Source organism: Bos mutus, chromosome 1 (genome assembly GCF_027580195.1).
Source record: "Bos mutus isolate GX-2022 chromosome 1, NWIPB_WYAK_1.1, whole genome shotgun sequence".
Classification (NCBI taxonomy): domain Eukaryota; kingdom Metazoa; phylum Chordata; class Mammalia; order Artiodactyla; family Bovidae; genus Bos; species Bos mutus.
This window is the reverse complement of record NC_091617.1, coordinates 116614660-116636022: the sequence shown is the minus strand read 5'-3', so window position 1 is coordinate 116636022 and position 21363 is coordinate 116614660. Positions and strand designations below refer to the sequence as shown.

Sequence of the window (21363 nt, the reverse complement as noted above, 5' to 3'; positions counted from 1 at the left end):
AAGTGGTCTAATCATGGTATTTGTGCAAAAAAACTGATGAGGATCCAGTCATTCCTGGCAATATTGAGGGTAAGATTATTCCAGGCGGAGGGAAGAGTAAGAGCTTATAATCGTTTTGTAGAAGAAAAGAAGGGATTGGTAGGGATCTACCTCAAGGATGTAAAGAGGACTCAAATTCCTCCCATATAGAAACCAGGATATACTAACTTTTTAGTACAGGAACAAAAGGCAAAAAAAGCATCAATATTATCACCTACAGCTTAGACAGGTTTTGTATTTTTTGTTGTTGTTGTTGATGAAGGGGTGGTAAGGGAGGAGTGATTAGGAGCTGGCTGAATTGGTGACCTTAGCATAAAGTAGGTCTCTATAAATCAACATTTCTGAAGAATGTTCCAGAAACATTGGACTAGATGCTGTAGTCAACCTAAAGTCACGCTGAAGTCTCCAGTTTGGGAAACACTTTTCTTACACTGCTTCTCCCCACTCTCTACACCCCTACCACCTGGGCACTCACAATGCATGTTAGCACATTAAAGGCTCTGAAAAACTCAGCATTTGGAAAACTTGGTTAACTTTTGTTTCTCAAATTAATTTAACCACTATATCTGTTTTGTGGTTTTGTTTTAAGACAATACAAGTTAAATCCTGTGGACGAATATTTTGTAAAACAAATTCTGGGAAGCTCTGGTCTAAATCAGTCTCCACAACCCACAAGCCTTGCTGTGGTCATTCCTAGCTTCCAGTTTCATCCTGTTTAGTGGAAGCAGTAAATAAATAAAGGAATGTGATTTTTTAAAAGATACAACAGATAGTTCGGTTTACAAGTGTGAAAGTAAAAAATGCAAAAGTCTCAATTAATCTAATTTTACTACATTTATTTTAGAAAAGTCAGAGGAACCAGAGATCAAATTGCCAACATCCGCTGGATCATGGAAAAAGCAAGAGAGTTCCAGAAAAACATCTATTTCTGCTTTATTGACTATGCCAAAGCCTTTGACTGTGTGGATCACAATAAACTGTGGAAAATTCTGAAAGAGATGGGAATACCAGACCACCTGACTTGCCTCTTGAGAAATCTGTATACAGGTCAGGAAGCAACAGTTAGAACTGGACATGGAACAAAAGACTGATTCCAAATAGGAAAAGGAGTATGTCAAGGCTGTATGTGGTCACCCTGCTTATTTAACTTCTATGCAGAGTACATCATGAGAAACGCTGGGCTAGAGGAAGCACAGGCTGAAATCAAGATTGCCAGGAGAAATAGCAATAACCTTAGATATGCAGATGACACCACCCTTACGGCAGACAGTGAAGAACTAAAGAGCCTCTTGATGAAAGTGAAAGAAGAGAGTGAAAAAGTTGGCTTAAAGTTCAACATTCAGAAAACTAAGATCATGGCATCTGGTCCCATCACTTCATGGCAAATAGATGGGGAAACAGTGGAAACAGTGTCTGACTTCATTTTTGGGGGCTCCAAAATCACTACAGATGGTGATTGCAGCCATGAAATCAAAAGACGCTCACTCCTTGGAAGGAAAGTTATGACAAACCTAGACAGCATATTAAAAAGCAGAAACATTACTTTGCCAACAAAGTTCTGTCTAGTCAAGGCTATGGTTTTTCCAGTGGTCATGTATAGATGTGAGAGTTGGACTATAAAGAAAGCTGAGCATAGAAGAATTGATGCTTTTGAACTGTGGTGTTGGAGAAGACTCTTGAGAGTCCCTTGGACTGCAAGGAGATCCAACCAGTTCATCCTAAAGGAGATCAGTCCTGGGTGTTCACTGGAAGGACTGATGTTGAAGCTGAAACTCCAATACTTTGGCCACCTGATGTGAAGAGCTGACTCATTGGAAAAGACCCTGATGCTGGAAAAGATTGAGGGCAGGAGGAGAAGGGGATGACAGAGGATAAGATGGTTGGATGGCATCACCAACTCAATGGACATGGTTTGGGTGGACTCCGGGAGTTGGTGATGGACAGGGAGGCCTGGCATGCTGCAGTTCATGGGGTCGCAAGGAGTCAGACATGACTGAGCAACTGGACTAAACTGAACGTTTATTTACCTTAAAATAATTTCAACAGAATTACAAATAGCTAATACATATAAATATAAATATGTGTGCTGTTGCTGCTGCTAAGTCGCTTCAGTTGTGTCCAACACTGTGCGACCCCATAGACGGCAGCCCACCAGGCTCCTCTGTCCTTGGGATTCTCCAGGCAAGAATACTGGAGTGGGTTGCCATTCCTTCTCCAATGCATGAAAGTGAAAAGTAAAAGTGAAGTCGCTCAGTTGTGTCCAACTCTTAGCGACCCCATGGACTGTAGCCTACTATAAGTTTCATGAAAAATAAGAAGTTTAATTACTAAAGGTTAAAATCCGATTTGAATGCTCATTTATGCCCTGAGGCTGAGTAAGATGTTTTAAATTAAAATTAATTTCTGCTCAGCCAAGTGCAAAAAACATTAAGCCTATTCATCACAAATCCAACTTCCTTATTTTGATTACAACCATTTTAAATGACAGAATTATTAAGCATTTTAAGATTAATTTTTAAAAATCAAATACATCACACTTTATAATAATATAGATACTTAAAAGAGGGAGGGAAATTCCATATCAAAGGTTAATTAACAATGCTGACACTCTCTTGGTGGCTAAAAATAAGACTAATAGCATGTTTCTCTAATATCAAGCTGTATTATATTATATTTAAAGTCCATTTGGGAAACTGAATTTATATTTCCTGATTAGATTTATTCTAGTAAAGATAATTGTGTAAAATAATTATTACAAACATATGAAAATGTTAAATTTCAATCATACAGTTCACATATATATCATCAGAATATACAGAACCCACTTCCTATATATTATGGCTCTATTTGTCAAATAGCTTCTCGTTAAGTTTCCATTTTGTAATACCTTTAAAATTATGAGCTATCTCAAATAAAATGGAGACTTCAAAATAAGTCACTGAGGGAATGAATGCTAATAGTGTAATAACAATAAATATTAATAGTATAATTCCCTGGTGGCACAGTGGTAAAGAATCTGCCTGCCAATGCAGGAGATGTAAGAGACATGGGTTCAATTGCTGGATTGGGAAGATCCCCTGGAGTAGGAAAAGGCAACCCACTACAGTATTATTGCCTGGGAAATTCCATGGACAGAGGAGCCTGGCAAGCTACAGTCCGTGGGGTCACAAAGAATTGGATGTGATTAATCACACACACACACACACACATTCTCAAACTAAGTTTCCTCTGGTAAATATAAAATTTATTACATTCCCCAAACTGGTCTTCAAAATAATAAAAGAGAAGCTTAATTATTCAACATAAGATCAGTACATTTTTAACTAAAATTAACCCAAGCCCCCGAAAATACTGATTTATACAAGCAGTCAAAATTCACTTTTTAAAGTTAACCTTTTATTGGCTCATAATGGTCAATTCAAAATTATAACAAAGAGATTTTAGCCATATTTTAACAAATGCATGGCTGTTTTCAGCATCTTGATATTTTTTCTTTATAAGTACTCTAGCACTCACATCAGTAGTTTTTTTTTTAAGTCACTCATGCTAAATATCAAGGAAGAATATGCAAGAAAATGCTCAATCAAAATGCTCTCCCAAGTGGTTAAATGGCATATTTAGATATGGCAGGCATGCTAAGCCACTTCAGTCATGTCTGACTCTGCGACCCTATGGACTGTAGCCCACCAGGCTCCTCTGTCCATGGATTCTCCAGGCAAGAATACTTGAGTGGGTTACCATTTCCACCTCCAGAGGATCTTCCTGACCCAGAGACTGAACTCAGTTCTCTTATGTCTCCTGCACCAGCAGGCAAATTCTTTATCACTAGTGCCACCTGGGAAGTTCCTTGGCAGGCATGAACCCATGTAAAACTCACATTGTTTAGGGAAGGAATTGTACCTTCAATAAGGGACACTGGATGGATTAGATACATAGGTACATAATTATTTTTAAAAAGTCTTGATTCTCTACCTCAAACCACATGTAAAAATTACAAATGTAAATGTAAAGGTAGAATAATACAGCTTTTAGAAGAAAACATAAGAGAATATCTTCATGACCTTAAAATAGGCCAAGATTTCTCAAACAGAACACAGAAAGTACTAACCATAAAAGAAAAGATTGATAAATTGGATTATATTAAAGCTAAGGACTTCTATTCCATTAAAAAATCATCATTAAGAATGAAAAAGCAAGTCACAGAGAAGATATTTGTAGGACATATCCAGCAAAGGACTCCTCCAAAGGTATAAGGAACTCCTAAAAGCCAACTTGAAAAAACAGACAACCCAAGAAAAAAGACAGGCAAAAGACTTGAACAATCATTTCACAAAACAGGGTATTCAAATGGCTGGTAAATACACGAAATGAAAATCAAAACTGCAGTAAAAGACTATTATCCACCCACCCAAGTGACCAAAATTTGCTTGGATTTCTTTAACATATTGCCATTGTAATAATAATAATAATAATAATAATAAAATACTTATTGCTGTTATCGTTGTTCAGTTGCTACATTGTGTCTGACTCTGTGGCCCCATGGACGGCAGCACACCAGCCTCCCCTGTCCTTCACTGTCTCCTGCAGTTTGCTCAAATTCATGTCCATTGAGTCAGTGATGCTATCTATCTCATCCTCTGTTGCCCTCTTCTCCTTTTGCCTTCAATCTTTCCCAGCACCAGGGTCTTTTCCAATGAGTCGGCTCTTTGCATCAGGTGGCCAAAGTATTAGAACTTCAGCTTCACTGTCAGTTTTTCTAATGAATATTCAGGGTGGATTTCTTTCAGGATTGACTGGTTTGACCTCCTTGCCTTCCAAGGGAGAGACTCTATATGATTCTGGAGAATATACATAAAAAGAACAAATATATAGGCCTTATCTGTCTAGGCAAAAGAAGAGTTTCTAGTAATTAATTACCTTTGATGGCCTGGACTTTTTAAAATACCAAGTATTGGCAAGAATATGAAATAAGTGGACTCAGACATTACTGATGAGAGTGAAAAATTGAAAGTGCCACTTTGGAGAACTATTTGGCATTATCTAATAAAGCTAAACATATGCCTTACCTGTAAACCAACTATTTTTTTTTTTTTTGAGAGAAAAGAGTGCATATGTCACCTGTAGCTGTATACAAAGATGTTCAGAGCAACACTATTTATAATATCTCAGGAGGGGCAAATGACCATCAAAAATAGAATGGTTCAATAAATTGTGGAATAGGCATACAAGGCAATACTATACAATAATTCAGATGTACATGTTACAGCCATACACAAAATGGAATAAATCTCACAAGCATAATGATAAGAAAAGCTAGACAAAAACAAAAAAAGTACATACTGCAGTTCTTATAAATACTTTAAATATACCATATATTTTATAAATATATCATTTGTATAAAGTTCAAAAATGGGAGGGATGGGGAAGTCTATGTTTTAGCAGTCAAGATAGCAGTAACACTTGAGATGGAGCACAGTACTTGTAAGGGGGCTTTGGGAAGCTTTGGGGTGCTGGTATGTCCTGTTTCTGGGGTGCCTGTTGCGTTCTGTTGGTTACATGGGTGTGTTCACTTTGTGAACATTCATCAAGCTGCACACTTACAATCTGTGAATTTTCTGCATGTTATACTGCAATAAAATTTATACTTTAAAAATCCTATAGTGTACATAGTAATGGGTCTGTGGTGTGTGTATATGTGTCTATTTGTATGTGCTTAGTCGTGTTCAACTCTTTGAGGCCTCATAAACTGTAGTCCACCAGGCTCCTATGTCCATGGAATTTTCCAGGCAAGAATACTGGAGGAAGGTAGCCCACTTTCTTTTCCAGGGGATATTCCTGACCCAAGGATCAAACCCATGTCTCCTGCATTGGCAGGCGGGTTCTTTACCACTGATCCACCTGGGCTGTGATGTAGTATTAAATAAAAAGAAGGGTTCAGAGTAGAACGATCACCATGATCCCTACTGGGGAAGAAAAGGAAAAGAAATACATATGTGGATAGAGCTGATTTGATGGATAAGCACCAAATACTAAGCAATTCTCTCTGAGGGTTGATCCTTGTTGGGTTTTTTTGGTAGTTTTTCTGAGTTTCCTTATGTGAACGTATCATCAATGCAAAAAAAAAAAAAAAAAAATATATATATATATATATATAAATGTTATCTGTACACCCCTGCCTGGATTTATACAAAAAGAATAAATCAAATTTGTCAACACATAGACCTTGTCTATATAGGCAAAAGCAGGAGTCTTAGGCAATTGCTATTAAAAGCCTGGAAAATTGAGTCAAAACATCAATCTGATGGGAAATGTGTATTATATGAAATATATTATTGAGGAGTTTGGAAGTAAATGTGGATAAACGTAGTCAACAAATGACTGTCTTTTCAAAGTCAGGAACTTCTTGCGTTAGGGAGTATTTGAAAAATTGCCTCATTTTGCCCATAAACTCCTAGTATATCAATAGCTCCCCTACCATTTGGACATTTCAAATATCTCATCAGAGGTCCAGTGAAATGCATTTTTAATGCTGTAAGGCACAAGATAATTCAGCTTCATTCTAAAAGAAGAACTAAATGAAAGAGTAAATGTTTCCTCCTCCTCACCTTCTTCTTTCCCTCCCCTACTGTCTCTTCTCCCATGGCCTGCTCCTTCTCTTCTTATTTTTCTGGGACTGCCTTGCAGTTTGGTCTCAGTCCTGGGGTGGGCGGGGGGCGGGGGGTGGGGAGTGTGCAAATGGGACTGACAGGTCCTAAGCTTTGTTATTCTAGTGTCCTTGAAATCCCAGCTGAATGGGAGATTTGTCTCTCCTCACTCTAAAATTGGAAGTGCAAAGAGAGAAGAGAAAGTGAACAATTATCAGTTTCTTCTCCCTCTCCCAGCTCCAGCCCTTCCCCCTCAGTTCCCCAACCCAGGCCCAGCTATAAGGGGAGATGAATGCTGAGATGCTAGCTGTTCACACTGCCCAACACTTTTCACGTGGTAGGTCACGGGACATTAGAGGAAAGGGAAGTGGTGATGCAATATCCAATGGCCATGCTAGGGATGGGGGACCAGAAAGTTAAGAAGGAAATAAGATGCAGACAGTGGGATGGAGCGTGTACTCCAGTGGCTAAGAGTGGCGCTTCTCTGTATAGCAACAGAAAGTACAAAGCAGGTGCCCCACACGCTACAAAAACAAAGAACAGAAGAACAAACAAAAGACGATAGACACTCGTACATGTGAGATTACATATATCTAAGGTATTCAAAAAACCCTCCAAATATCAGGGATTCATTACAGTTATGAAAATAAATGCTTTAGGGACTTTCAGAGCAACTCATATATTTAAAAAGAATATAAAAGCTTAGGAAAATAAATAGACATCCCAGAAATTCCCCCAGCAGAAACTACGAGAGCTGCCTCTAGACTTTCCATTTCACGGAGACAAGGAGTAGGGTGGTTTCCACTGGGCCTCAGAGAAAGGAACAGAAAGGTTGCCTCCTCCCAATCAGTAAATATCTGAAATCCCCCCGTGCAGGATTGTGATATGAGGCTGGAAGACACAGAGCCCACAGGGGAAGACTTCAGACCAGAGCCAAGAGATCAAGAATCCACTCACAGAAGACACAAGCAGAGCTACCTGATTGGCTCTGGTGTCACCCCAGCCAGGCAAGAAGAGAAAAACAGTAGAGAAAGATTGTGCTGTTGCCAGGCGGCCTGGCAAAACTAGGTGGTGGGGTGAGAAAATGACCTGAGGGCGCTGACTAGAGTGGAGGGAGTATTTGACGTCTGAGGCGGACTTGGGGTGAGGCAGAGAACCAAGTGATTTGATGGGAAAATCCTAAAGGCAGATGAAAAGGACAAGGTGGGAGTTAATGTTGTTTAGTCACTAAGTCCTGTCTGACTCTTTTGCGACCCCTTAGACTGTAGCCCACCAGGTTCCTCTGTCCACAGGATTTCCCAAGAAAGCATACTGGAGTGGGTTGTCATTTCCTTCTTCAGGGATCTTCCTGACCCAGGGATCAAACCCCCATCTTCTGCATTAGGAGGGGGATCCTCTACCACTGAGCCACTTTATTGTAGTTAAATATACTCTCATATTAGTTTAAAGCACATTCCATATACATTACATTGTTGTTCAGTTGCTAAGTCATCTCTGACTCTCTGCAACCCCGTGGACTGCAGCACACCAGCCTTCTCTGTCCTCCACCATTTCCCTGGCGCTTGCTCAAACTCATGTCCATTGAGTTGGTGATGCCATCCAACCATCTCATCCTCTGTTGTCCCCTTCTCCTTTTGCCTTCAATTTTTCCCAGCATCAGGGTCTTTTCCAATGAGTTGGCTCTTCCTATCAAGTGGCCAAATTACTGGGGCTTCAGATTCAGCATCACTCCTTTCAATGAATATTCAGGATTGATTTCCTTTAGGATTGACTGGTTTGATCTTCTTGCAGTCCAAGGGACTTTCAAGATTACATACGTATCTCTAAAAAACAAAGATTCTTTTTATTCTTTTTAAATAACCACAATATCAATATTATATCTTAAAAACAATTCCCTAATATCAAGAGATATTTCGAAGGCATTACTTGAGCATTTTAGAAGAGTTTAGAAGGACAAGAACAAGTTTTACCACAAGAAGGGACCAGGAAATGAAGTTGTAGCGGGAACTCTGGAAAAAGCTAAGATTCAGCAAGAGAAGACTGTGTTTGATGGGTTTTCATATAATACTGGCCTTTCTAGGCTATCAAGTAGGGGACAACCATCTTGCAGGACTTCATACATAGCTCTAGAAAACTCTGAAGCAATTGATAGACACATAAAAAACCAATATCTGAGCTGTTTCAGTGACCATAAAGAATCAAGAGACATAAGTAATAGGGAAATGAGTCTTTTCTGTTCTGCCTAATTCTAAGGTTGTGAAGATTTTGATGGTACATCCCCAGACTTAAAAAAAAAATTCTGTTGTATTAATATGTGCACCATAAAATATTTTTGAAACAGACTTTGTTAGAGGATGAGATTCAAAAATAAAGATAGAAGTTCTCATGTTTTCCCCATAGCCTAAGAAATCATCTTGGACTCCTCTCTTCTAGACCACTGCACTTGACTGTCAGTTTTCCCAGCAGCCATCTCTGAGCTGGTGATAAGGGAGTCAAGTTTAGCTGGTTAAAAATGAACCTGGAGATACCTGTACAAAGAAAAGTAGAAGTCAGTGGTCTCAACTCTGCTTATATTATTAGAGTGAGCCTGAGAGATTTTATGAAATGTGAACAGCCAGGCTCAACCCCATTCAGTAATTCTGGGGTGAAGTTTGTGTTTTTGTTTGTTCGTTTGTTTTAAGTACTCCAGGTGCTTTTCATGCACAGGCAGATCGAAAAACCACAGCTAAATATGTTTTTAAAAAGTTGCTTAATATGAGAATACTAACTGATTTTCAAGCATTCTATTCACTACTTCCCATTTCAAAGTGGGGGAAATATTTTACTCTACATTAAAGATTGGGTGCAGGATAGTGAGAAGAAAAGAAATGCAGAGAAATTTTAAAGTAAAAAACCATATCTAATAAAATAGCAGTAAGGTTCTCTCAGAAAAGGCTGGTTTCCGCTTCCATATCCCAGATTCTAATTTATTACATTTTAAACTGCTCCAAATTTGACAGACCTTATTTTCATTTAGCCCAAAAAACACTCATCCTATTAGATTAATAAAATTATCTAATGACTATTTCAAATTGCAATCACAGTTTTTCATATGTCAAAATTATTAATTCTGACTACTTAAATCTTTTCTGTTTAATCAAGTTTATCTCTCAATCGGGAAGGAAGAAAAAAACCTCTGACCTTAAAAAAAATAAAAAGACATTTTCTATCTCAGAGGAACTGACTTCATTGAATTATCCTGGAGGGAAAAGCAAGTACAAAAATGTGAACTACAGGCAGCTGGAAAGCAGAACTGTGTACAATGAATGACACACCAAATCCTGCAGGGAAATATGTACCACAATACATATTTCCTGTGGCTTCCTGCCTGAGGAGCACTGAAGAACAGTAAAAATTCTTCCAGAAATTTTTTCCTCAGCTGTCTCATTGATGGGTTTAGCATAGGTGTTTGTCAAAATGTTAAATCATGGTCAGATCCAAATATGTATATTTACCAATGTTCATACATCTAATTACAAGGGCCACTTGGTTCCTTAAAATGAAGGCTAAAAGAAACTTGAATTTCATTCTATCCCAAGTCTGGAATGCTGCAACAAGGCCATCAATTCATTCATCTGAGTGAAAAGCTTATAAAATCACAGGCCTTAACTTTTACCAATTACACAAAGTTCGCCATTTTACCAATTACACAAAGTTATACAGATATGATCATATGTGCTAGAAGTAAAATTAACTGTCTTCTGCAGGATCCTTAACAATCAAATAAGCGATCTAAGTTTATCTTAGGATGTTTAAAGAGACTAAAACGAGCTGGTTCCACACATAGCTTCCATGATAAACTCTGGGGAGTCAAGAGAGGACTGTTGGATGGTAGTACATACTTACTGTAGAAGGCATTGTGTATTAGATTGGTCACAGGAAATCTTCATTTAACTAGGGATAGCTTGTCACAACACATTCCTAGTTAGGACAGATAATAAATACCAATAATTAATATCTTTTTATAATATGACATAGTCTTTTACATTTTTAAAAATGTATTTATTTATTTGGCTGTATCAGGTCTTAGTTGCAGCATGTGGAATCTTTCTACAGTGCACAGATCCTTTAGTTGTGACATGCAGGCTCCAGAGCTTCCCGGCTTCAAGTAATTGCAGCTCAGGGGCTTAGTTGCTCCAACCAGGGATCAAACCCATGTCCCCTGCATTGCAAGGGGATTCTTTGTCACTGGTCCACAGGGAAGTCCTAGTGCTTCACATTTTTAAATAACTTCTGATTCCTTACCATCCCCTCCTTGATAAATTTATTATCACACGTTCAAGAACTCTGTGTGTATCTCCCACTTGGGCAACCAACTACTCTCTTGCCTCACGCTAGCCCACCCTCATTGTCGTCAGTGTTTTCTTGACAATCCGTCTTGGAGCCTGTTACTCCTATTACATACTGTGGGATGTCCTACTTCTTATCTCTCCACCTCCCGTATTTACCTCCACCACCCTACCATATTTACTCCTTACCCTAACCACAAGGAGCCTCATGCCATTCCCCAAACACACTGTTTGGTTCTCGACTCTATTCCTTTCCCATACACCATTCTTTTGTCATCCTTAACAAATGTCTTCAGTCCCCTTTGCCTGACTGGCAAACTCGCCCAAAGCTTTCAGGACCAAACCAGAACTTCACCTCATCTGTGGGAGACTGTCTGAAAAGTCCCAGAGTTAGTCTGACTATTAATAGCTTTTGCGCTGTCTTAACCTTTGTATACAATTTTACAGTCATCATGGTCTATTTCCAAATCTAGGTTTCTCTGCCTCCACCATCATTCCTAAGTAGAAAATGAGACCTCCAGGCCAGCTACCTGTCACGGTCACCTGATGTCCCCAAAGTGTAGCAGGTGCTCAATTCAAGTGTGTTAGTTGCTCAGTCACATCCAGCTCTTTGTGACCCCATGGACTGTAGCCCACCAGGCTCCTCTGTCTATGGGATTTTCCAGGCGAGAATAATGGAGTGGGTTGCCATTTCCTTCTCCAGGGGATATTCCTGACTCAGGGATCAAACCCAGCCCTCCTGCATTGCAGGCAGATTCTTTACAGTCTGAGCTACCAGGGAAGAATGGCTCCCAATTCAAGGGATTGATGAATCTAACTGATGAATGGTTAAAAGGAATTTTCTTTCTGTTTGAGGTAGGGAAAATGAAATAATACAATATAGAAACTCAATAATACAAAGTAGAAACTCTTTCACCTATATTAAAGGTGAGAAATCTATTTTACTGTGAGTCAATTCTGAAAAAATTAAAATAATTACTGGCTACATTTTAAAAATTTATTTCTTTATTGAATGGAAGCATTTCAATTGTGAAAATAGGCACTCCTATCATAGGCAGTGAGCTGTCAATATTTGTTAAGAGCACATTTGAGAGGCAGCAACAAAGAGATGGCTTTTGTTGTCATTTTTTAATCTTTTAACTGGAAATCTATTTCAAGTGGAATCACAAAGCTGAGTAAGTGGCAAGTTGCTCTTCAACCAAGATCAGTTATTCTTGGCATCTAGATTATGGAGGACGACAGGACCACGTGGTCCTTATTCCTTAGGAAGACTTTTCTTCAAAGGCTGTCTTTTCTTTGCCATCCTCTCTCTGCAGTGGGCTTCTTCAGATTCTCTTTCGAAAGGGTTTCTTCTCCACCCTCCCTCCCCTGCCCTTGTGAGCCAGGTGCTAGAGTTAATACTTAGCAAGGAAAAAATAGTTGCTTTTTAGCTGCCTCACATAAATAATAGCCTAAGGAAAACACCTGTGTCTATGAATAGTTGTTTATAAACTCTGATTCACAGGGTCTCAAGGGGCTATACTGCAATTTGGGAGACTGGTTGGATGGGACATGTTTTGACTATTCCATCACCTACAGGCTGTCCTCTCACAGAACTAGGCCACATGCAACACATAAACACTCAAGTTGTATCTACAAGACATCAAAATGGGAACGTCCTCGGCAGTCCAGTGGTTAAGACTGTGCATCCAACGTGGCGGGTGCGAGTTTCATCCGTGGTCGGGGAACTAAAATCCCACATGTCATGCAGAGTGACCAAAAAAATTGAAAAAAAAAAATTCAAGACATCAAAATAGCTATCTAATCTGAGCAAATCAGTTGTTTTCAAAGCATATTCATTCAGAGTGGGAGAACTAGTTTTTTTACATTATGTTAAAATTAAAACAAGCATATAGGCATAAAGGTAAAACAGAACACTGGCTTTGTAGACACACAGACCGGCTCAATCCTATGTTATTTATGTGACCACAGAAGAAAAGTTACCTAACCTCTCTGAACTGTAATTTCCTCATCTGTAAAATGGGGCTATGTGATACCCACCTCAGCAGTGCTGAGTGATTAAATGAAATTATGTTTGTGAGGCACTTGGAAGATATTCAAAACATTTAAGTTCCTTCCTTTCAGAGGTAGTAATCTCCTCACAGATGCAGAGCAATAATAATTTGAATATTCGAGTGTGTGTATATATGTGTGTGTGTGTGTGTATATATATACACACATACATATACATATACATATATATTTTTAAATTCTATTCTTGATTGTATGAGTTAAATAGATGCCATCATAATATGACTTAAATTACTATTGTTCTGTCCTTCACACCACACCTCTGCCAGAGGCCCACAGAGTTATAAGGAACCTAGAAGATGAGCCAAGGCAATGCAACCCGGACCTTACTCCATCACTGCATATAAGTCATGCCAGACCATTGAGTGTGGATTGTTAGTTCCATACAGCTCCAGGAAAGGAAACACCTCACTCATTTAGCAACTCCTTTAAATCAACCCTTACTAGAACAGAGCATTAGCCAAAATCTTAACTTCACAAATACAGCAACTAGTTACCACTCTAAGAAAACACGAATTTCCCCATATTTGGTAATATTATTAGGTAACTTCTTAACTATATTTTTATGTTAATGATTTTAATGTTAATTTGATTTCTTTTTTGGTTTGTTTTAATCCTCCAGGCAAGAATACTGGAGTGGGTAGCCATTTCCTTCTCCAGGGGATCTTCCCAACCCAGGGATCAAACTCTGGTCTCCTGTATTGCAGGCAGATTCTTTACCATCTGAGCCATCAGAGAAGCCAATCAAAATGATTGTTATTGTTCAGTTGTTAAGTTGTGTTCAACTCTTTGTGACCCCATGGACTGCAGCATGCCAGGCTTCCTGTCCTTCACTATCTTCCAAAGTTTGCTCAAACCCATGTCCATTGAGTTGGTGATGCCTTCCAACCATCTCATCCTCTGCCATCCTCTTCTCTTGGCTTCAATCTTGCCCAGCATCAGGGTCTTTTCCAATGAGTTGGCTCTTCTCATCAGGTGACGAAAATATTGGAGCTTCAGATTCAGCATCAGTTTTTCTAATGAATATTTAAGGTTGATTTCCTTTAGGATTGACTGGTTTGATCTCCTTGATGTCTAAGGGATTCTCAAGAGTCTTCTACAGCACCACAACTTGAAAACATCAGTTCTTTGGCACTCAGCCTTCTTTATGGTCCAATTCTCACATCTGTACATGACTACTGGAAAAACCATAGCTTTGACTATGTCGACCTTTGTTCGCAAAGTAATGTCTCTGCTTTTTAATATGCTATCTAGGTTTGTCATAGCTTTTTTTCCAAGGAGCAAGCATTTTTTTAATTTTGTGGCTGCAGTCACCATCTGCAGTGATTTTGGAGCCCAAGAAAATAAAATCTGCCACTGTTTCCACTTTTTATCCATCTAGTTGTCATGAAATGATGAGACTAGATGCCATGATCTTAGTTTTTTGAATGTTGAATTTTAAGCCAGCTTTTTCACTCTCCTCTTTTATCCTCACGTGCACATAATTTAAAGAATCCAATTTATATGTCTTGCTGTGAAAAACAGCAGTCCCTTGTGTCTCCCATCAATACCTTTCTCCTTACATTATATTCAATGTTTTTAGCTATTTTGTTTTATTTGTTTGAATTCATTGGTTGGTTGATGTTTTTGGTGTTTACTCCTACGATTTTGAGCTTCCCTGGTAGCTCAGTCGATAAAGAATCTGCCTGCAATGCAGGAGACTGGGGTGCAATCCCTGGGTTGGGAAGATCCCCTGGAGAAGGAAATGGCAACCCACTCCAGTATGCTTGCCTGGAAAATCCCATGGATAGAAGAGCCTGGAGGGCTACAGACCATGGGGTCGCAAGAGTTGGATATGACTTAGTGACTAAAACCACTGCCACCACCCACAATTTTAAGTATGCTATGACTGTCTATATGCAAATTTGATTTTTGAAGTGCAGGATTATGCTAAGACTTCTTACTGTGAAATCTAATGCAAAGCTTTCTCCACCACCCTCTTCCTGACCATCACACACATTCTGCTCCTCATCTCTTCATCCACTCAATATCACCAGATCATAATCTTGGTTAGATTAATACTTAGTATCTATGTTAGTGTCAGTATGTAAGTGTTATTTTTATGTCAGTTTTGTCATCTATATACTATAATTCTTTCTTTTTGGCTCCAACTTGTTTCCTTGGAGTTGGTTTTTGTGTGTTTTGCCAAATATTCTGTGTACTATCACAAATTGAACCCCAAACTCTCCATCAGCTTGTTGAACTTTTTTTTTTTTTGAAGATGTTCAAACAAGTTAGAAATTCTTTCATGTTTACCTTCTTAAAGAAGTCTTTCCTTGAACCTTGTAACCTGCATCAGTGAGAAGGATGGTCCTGGACCAAGTGAATACTGGCCACCCAGGCTGTCCCTTCCCTATCTTCTAGAAATTCCCTTTGCCTGTGTCCTGAATCCACTGTCTTCTCCTACCTTGATTCATCCCTTCATTTTGGTGAAGCACATCTGGAGAAGCTTCTGAGAGTGGGTTGTAAGGATGATACACATTTTTGAGAAATTACTTACATGACTAAAATTCAACTTGTTTTCTGTTTTTACATTTCTCAATTTCTAGTCTTTTGTTATTTTCTGTATCCTCTGAGTCTCATCCACCTTGTTAAAAAAAAATCTCTTCAACTGGTAGGCCCAAGACTGATGGGAGTATTCCAGTAATGGTCTGGAGAATGTAATGCAAGAATCACTTTGTGATTCCTGAATTTGTACTCTAAATTCCTTTCTGCCACAGTTGCACATTGCAGCTATTGTACATCTGTCTTTCCTACCTACATGTGTTCCTATTTAGGATTAACAACTCTCCATTTTGCCAAGGTCATTTGAATTCCATTCTTATAATCTGAAGTGTTAATAACCCTGTTTCTTAGCATCAACTATAAACTGAGCTTTGTAAATATCACCCATATTTATAACAAATAAAGTACACATAGTACTTCTAGACCTTCAAACTTGCAGCCATCTCTTCTAATGGCTAATTCCAAAAGATTTCTAAATAATTGGATTTGCCATCAACAATGGCAAAGTTTGATACATAATTGTTTCTTCATAAAGAATACTTTGAGGGTTGAGTTTTAAATCTGGGGGATTTGCAAGGGTATTCAGCTTCTGCTTTTCAAAGGAAATCTTCCCTTATTTAAAATATTAGGTGGTCCATGATTCTTTTTCCAGACCTGAAGCATTCATTCTGTTAATACTAAACAGATATAATTAAAGAGGTAGCAAGGCATAGTAAAAGAGTACTTACTTGAGGGAGAGGACTAATGTTACTAATGTTTCTCTACAATCCAATATTTGTTGGATATACTAATAATCCAGTATCTATTCATCCATCAAATGTGTACTGAGTACCTATTATGTTCAGGTACTATGGTAGGCACTGGAGCTGCAGAGAGAAAAGGACAGACATGGTCCCAGCCTCTGTTAAATAGAACCACAGATACTGAGCAAATAACATGTTGACCGTGACAATGACTTAATCTCCTTGAGACTCAGTCTCCTCCTGAGTAAAATAAAGAAAATAATAGTACTACTTCACTAGTTCAAATGAGGTAATACTATAGAAAAACTTTATTAGCTCTCCTTTTCTCCAGACAAACTACAAATATCTACTAGTTATGATTTCCTAGGAGCAGGGAGTATATCTTACTCATCTACTCATCTTTGTAATGTTAGCAAGTAGGCAGAGCTCATTAAGTGGGCAGGAAATCAACAGTGTGTGGAGCAAGCGACAATTCCGAAAGATGAATTTATATTTTCACACAATTTTAAGTCTTCTCATTTTCTTACCAAGGTTATCCACCCATTCATAAAATAACAAACTTTATGTCATTCAAAAGCAGAAGGTAATTTTATAGCAAAATGTTTCCATTTAGTATGTATTCATCATTAGCTACTGCTGCTAAGTTGCTTCAGTCCTGTCCAACTCTGTGCGACCCCATAGACGGCAGCCCACCAGGCTCCCGGTCCCTGGGATTCTCCAGGCAAGAACACTGGAGTGGGTTGCCACTTCCTTCTCCATCATTAAGGTATATATATTTGAATAACTAAAATAATATAACATTTAAATTTTCATTTTTTCCATTTGATAGAGCAAGAAATATTTCCTAAAATAATTTCTGAAGGTGCAGCACAGTTTTGGGAATGTTTGACAAAATTCTTTGAGATTTTAAAAGCACCTAAATAAGACACTCAAAACAAGTCAATTACATTTGAAATGAAATGTTAAAAAAAATTTTTTTTTTAATCTGACTCTATTCAGCCTACAGAAAAAAATGTTTAACTTCACTAAAACACATTCAAATAAGTGTATGGAAATGTCAACTGACCTGCTTCCCAGCAAGTCTTCAGGATTAATGGACTTTAAATCTTTGGACACTAAAATTTGTATAGCAGACAGAGATTTTTACCATGGAAGGTAATTCCTTCCATGTTGCTTTATTCCCCCAAAGGGACTAAGGGATAAACTGTGATTTCTGTTCTTTTCATGGAAACGCATGGAAGAAGCATAGGAAGGGGTTCTAGAAATTGTTCAGTTCAGTTCAGCCTACTTATTTTTCAGAGGAGGAAAAACAGAGGCCCAGAGAGGTAAGATGATTTGCCAGTTGCACAGCTGAGATTAGAACCAAAGTCTCCCCTTCTCCGGGACAGGAAGTAGCAGCAGCCTGCTGAAAACATTGCCTGGTATCCCGGGAATTTGCTTGTCTGCTGTGTGAGGATAGTCTGACCCTGGAGAGTCTAATTCCAAGACAGTTACACATACATTCCAGCTAAAGATGCATCTTCATTTTAATTGAAATAGAATGACAGACCAACACCTCCAGTTGTTTTGTTTAAGAATAGAAAAATAAAATTCTTTATCTGGTATCAGAAAAGCTCTACTCCTTAATATAACTGAACAGAAATAAGTCATCTAGAGAGCTTTATTCAACCTCAGTATAGGTTCTCAACGCATCAGCCTAATTGACTGGCATACCCGAAAGCCTGTGCTGCTTCTTTCATTTGATAAGGAACTGCCTTCTCCCCACTTCCCTCCCCACTCAAGAACCTCACAACAGCAACCCTTCTCCTTAAATTCATCCGTAACAGATTTAACCACTTTCTCTTGGCCTCTTCCTTCACCATTATGAGATCTCCAAACAAAACAAAAATCCAGAAAGTAGTTTCTCTTCTCAAGTTTGGGAACATCTAATCTGGTGGTTGATAAATTATCAAATGGAGCCATGGCAAGAACATGGACCTGGCGGGCACTCAGATCCAGTTCAAATGTGGCTCTGATTCTAAACCCCTGAGGAAATCCTCAATCTCTCTCAGGCTCAACAGCTTCATCTCCAAACTAGAGGTGATAATGCTTATCCCATAGCGTTGTCGTAGAAATTCCATGAAGACACATTTAAGCATTTACCACACTGCCTGGCACATGCTAAAGACTTATTCTTTTCCATCTCTCTCTGTTCTCACTTTTTCTCCATTTTCAAGGAACCCTGCTAAATATGCAATTGTTGTCACTTGTTATATAATTCTTTCTACTTTTATATATACTGGAATTCTCCATTATAAAAAAGTTTTAAATAAAATAATTTAAAATGATCATTTGAGAATGTTAGCAATGTTTAGTAAATGCTAACAAGCAAATAATTTTTTAGGCCTGTAGTTTTGGGTAATAATATATTTTAAAGAGAATGACAATTTAGAAACTAGAGAATATCATATCATTCAAACTGAGACATAAATATCCAATGTTCTTAAGGGAGTTTTATTCCAATATGTAAACTCTTTGGTAAGGCTATACTCACAGATGAAGTTAACTATTACATATGAAATATTATTCTGATCATGTATATACAGACTGGTTCCAAATAGGAAAAGGAGTACGTCAAGGCTGTATATTGCCACCCTGCTTATTTAACTTACATGCAGAGTACATCATGAGAAACGCTGGGCTGGAGGAAGCACAAGCTGGAATCAAGATTGACTGGAAAAATATCAATAACCTCACATATGCAGAGGACACCACCCTTATGGCAGAAAGTGAAGAGGAGCTCAAAAGCCTCTTGATGAAAGTGAAAGAAGAGACTGAAAAAGTTGGCTTAAAGCTCAACACTCAGAAAACGAAGATCATGGCATCCGGTCCCATCACTTCATGGGAAATAGATGGGGAAACAGTAGAAACAGTGTCAGACTTTATTTTGGGGGGCTCCAAAATCACTGCAGATGGTGACTGCAGCCATGAAATTAAAAGACGCTTACTCCTTGGAAGAAAAGTTATGACCAAACTAGACAGCATATTGAAAAGCAGAGACATTAGTTTGTCAACAAAGTTCCATCTAGTCAAGGCTATGGTTTTTCCAGTGGTCATGTATGTATGTGAGAGTTGGACTATAAAGAGAGCTGAGCGCTGAAGATTTGATGCTTTTGAACTGTGGTGTTGGAGAAGACTCTTGAGAGTCCCTTGGACTGCAGGGAGATCCATCCAGTCCATCCTAAAGGAAATCAGTCCAGGGTGTTCATCGGAAGGACTGATGTTGAAGCCGAAACTCCAATTCTTTGGCCACCTGATGCAAAGAGCTGACTCACTTGAAAAGACCCTGTTGCTGGGAAAGATTGAGGGCAGGAGGAGAAGGGGATGACAGAGGATGAGACGGTTGGATGGCATCACTGACTCAACGGACATGGGTTTGGGTGGACTCCAGCATTTGGTGATGGACAGGGAGGCCTGGAATGCTGCAGTTCATGGGGTTGCAAAGAGTCAGACACAACTGAGCGACTGAACTTAACTGATATATATACATATTTGGAAAATACTATTTTTATCAAAAATATTACCTATTTCTCCTTTCAGTGTACGTAATTCAGAATAATTACAGGATAATTCTGTAATTATCTACAAATAATTTTGTCAGTGCTCAAATTGGGTATCTTTTCAAATAAATGGGTTTTTTTCCATACTTATTTTTAAAATTAATTTATTTATTTGGGTATGCAGGGTCTTAGGTGCAGAACACAGGATCTTTGCTCTTCATTGCAGCATGCAGGATCTAGGCCCCTGACCAGGGATCAAACCCAGGCCCCCTGCAGTGGGAGTGTGGAGTCTTAGTCACTGGACCACCAGGGAAGTCCCTCAAATAAACTGATTTTGTCATCAGCTGTCATATGTATGTAGCCTGAATGTTGATCAATAACTGATGAAATCATATTCAGTTTGATACATTTAAATAAAATTGGTTAGTTCATGGGTCAGAATAAGTATTTGTTTCTGTTTTTGGAAAGTACTATTTTCCACTTAAGAGCCAATATCTTGCCCTTTGTAATAAGAGCTCATGCTTTTTACCTAAGCTATAAAATATAAACATGTTAATCCTTGATTCTGTGTATTTCTTGGGACTAATGTGGTTAAATGCTTAAGGCCAACTCACTTGGTCTCTCTAAATTTTGGTTTCCCAAGTTAGATAAATAATATACTTTCCACTTATAATAGTACCTTTCTTTTAAAGGGTTCATAATGCATTGGACTATACTATTATTAATTCTGGAACATTCCTGTAGACTTAGTTAAGGATATCTATTAAATGCCGCCCATTTGGTAAAAATGGGAAGCATGGCCATAGGCTGAATAACTTGTCCCAAGTCATAGATATATGGTTATAAGGGTGAAATGATATGATACATGGCAAGAGTTTAACAACCATAAAGTGTAAAATGAGTGCAAGGTATGATCAGAGATGTGAACAGTTACACAATTAGTTCTTACAGTTATTGACTGCTATTCTCAATACTCTTTTCCCTTGATTTTCTAGCCAAAACTAAAATAATACTTGCCACCAAAAACCCTCTAAAACGGTAAGGAATACGGAGAAATGGGAAGTATACAAAACTCCTTGGGAATATGGTGCCATGTTATTTTTATGGATATTAATAGTGACCCTGCTATTGAAATAGCCTCCATGATTCATTATCCCCTGGTGGCTCAGACGGTAAAGCAACTGCCTACAATGCGGGAGACCAGGGTTTGATCCCTGGGCGGGGAAGATCCTCTGGAGAAGGGAATGGCAACCCACTCCAGTACTCTTGCCTGGAAAATCCCATGGGAGGAGCCTGGTCCATGGGGTCTCAAAGAGTCAGACACGACCGAACGACTTCACTTCAACTTCATTGAAATAGCCTCCATGATTTATCTACTTTTTTTTTTAAGACTAAAGCAATTCATATACTTCAACTTTTAAAAAAGAACAAAACAATTAAGTTTGGAATTCTGACC

At 38.5% G+C, this 21363-nt stretch overlaps 1 long non-coding RNA gene across 3 annotated transcripts in view; it reads right to left on the bottom strand.

Moving 5' to 3' along the window:
• Positions 1 to 711: 711 nt before the first annotated feature.
• Positions 712 to 21363, bottom strand: part of LOC138988608 (uncharacterized) — a 36949-nt gene continuing 16297 nt past the window's right edge. For 2 of the 3 annotated variants that reach the window (XR_011464880.1, XR_011464882.1), the window contains exons 2-4: positions 16354 to 16491; positions 10569 to 10643; positions 712 to 8506 (exon numbers count right to left, since the gene is read on the bottom strand). This is a non-coding gene — a long non-coding RNA (uncharacterized lncRNA). The remainder of the gene's footprint in view (positions 8507 to 10568; positions 10644 to 16353; positions 16492 to 21363) is intronic. The other variant, XR_011464883.1, reaches the window with a different exon arrangement.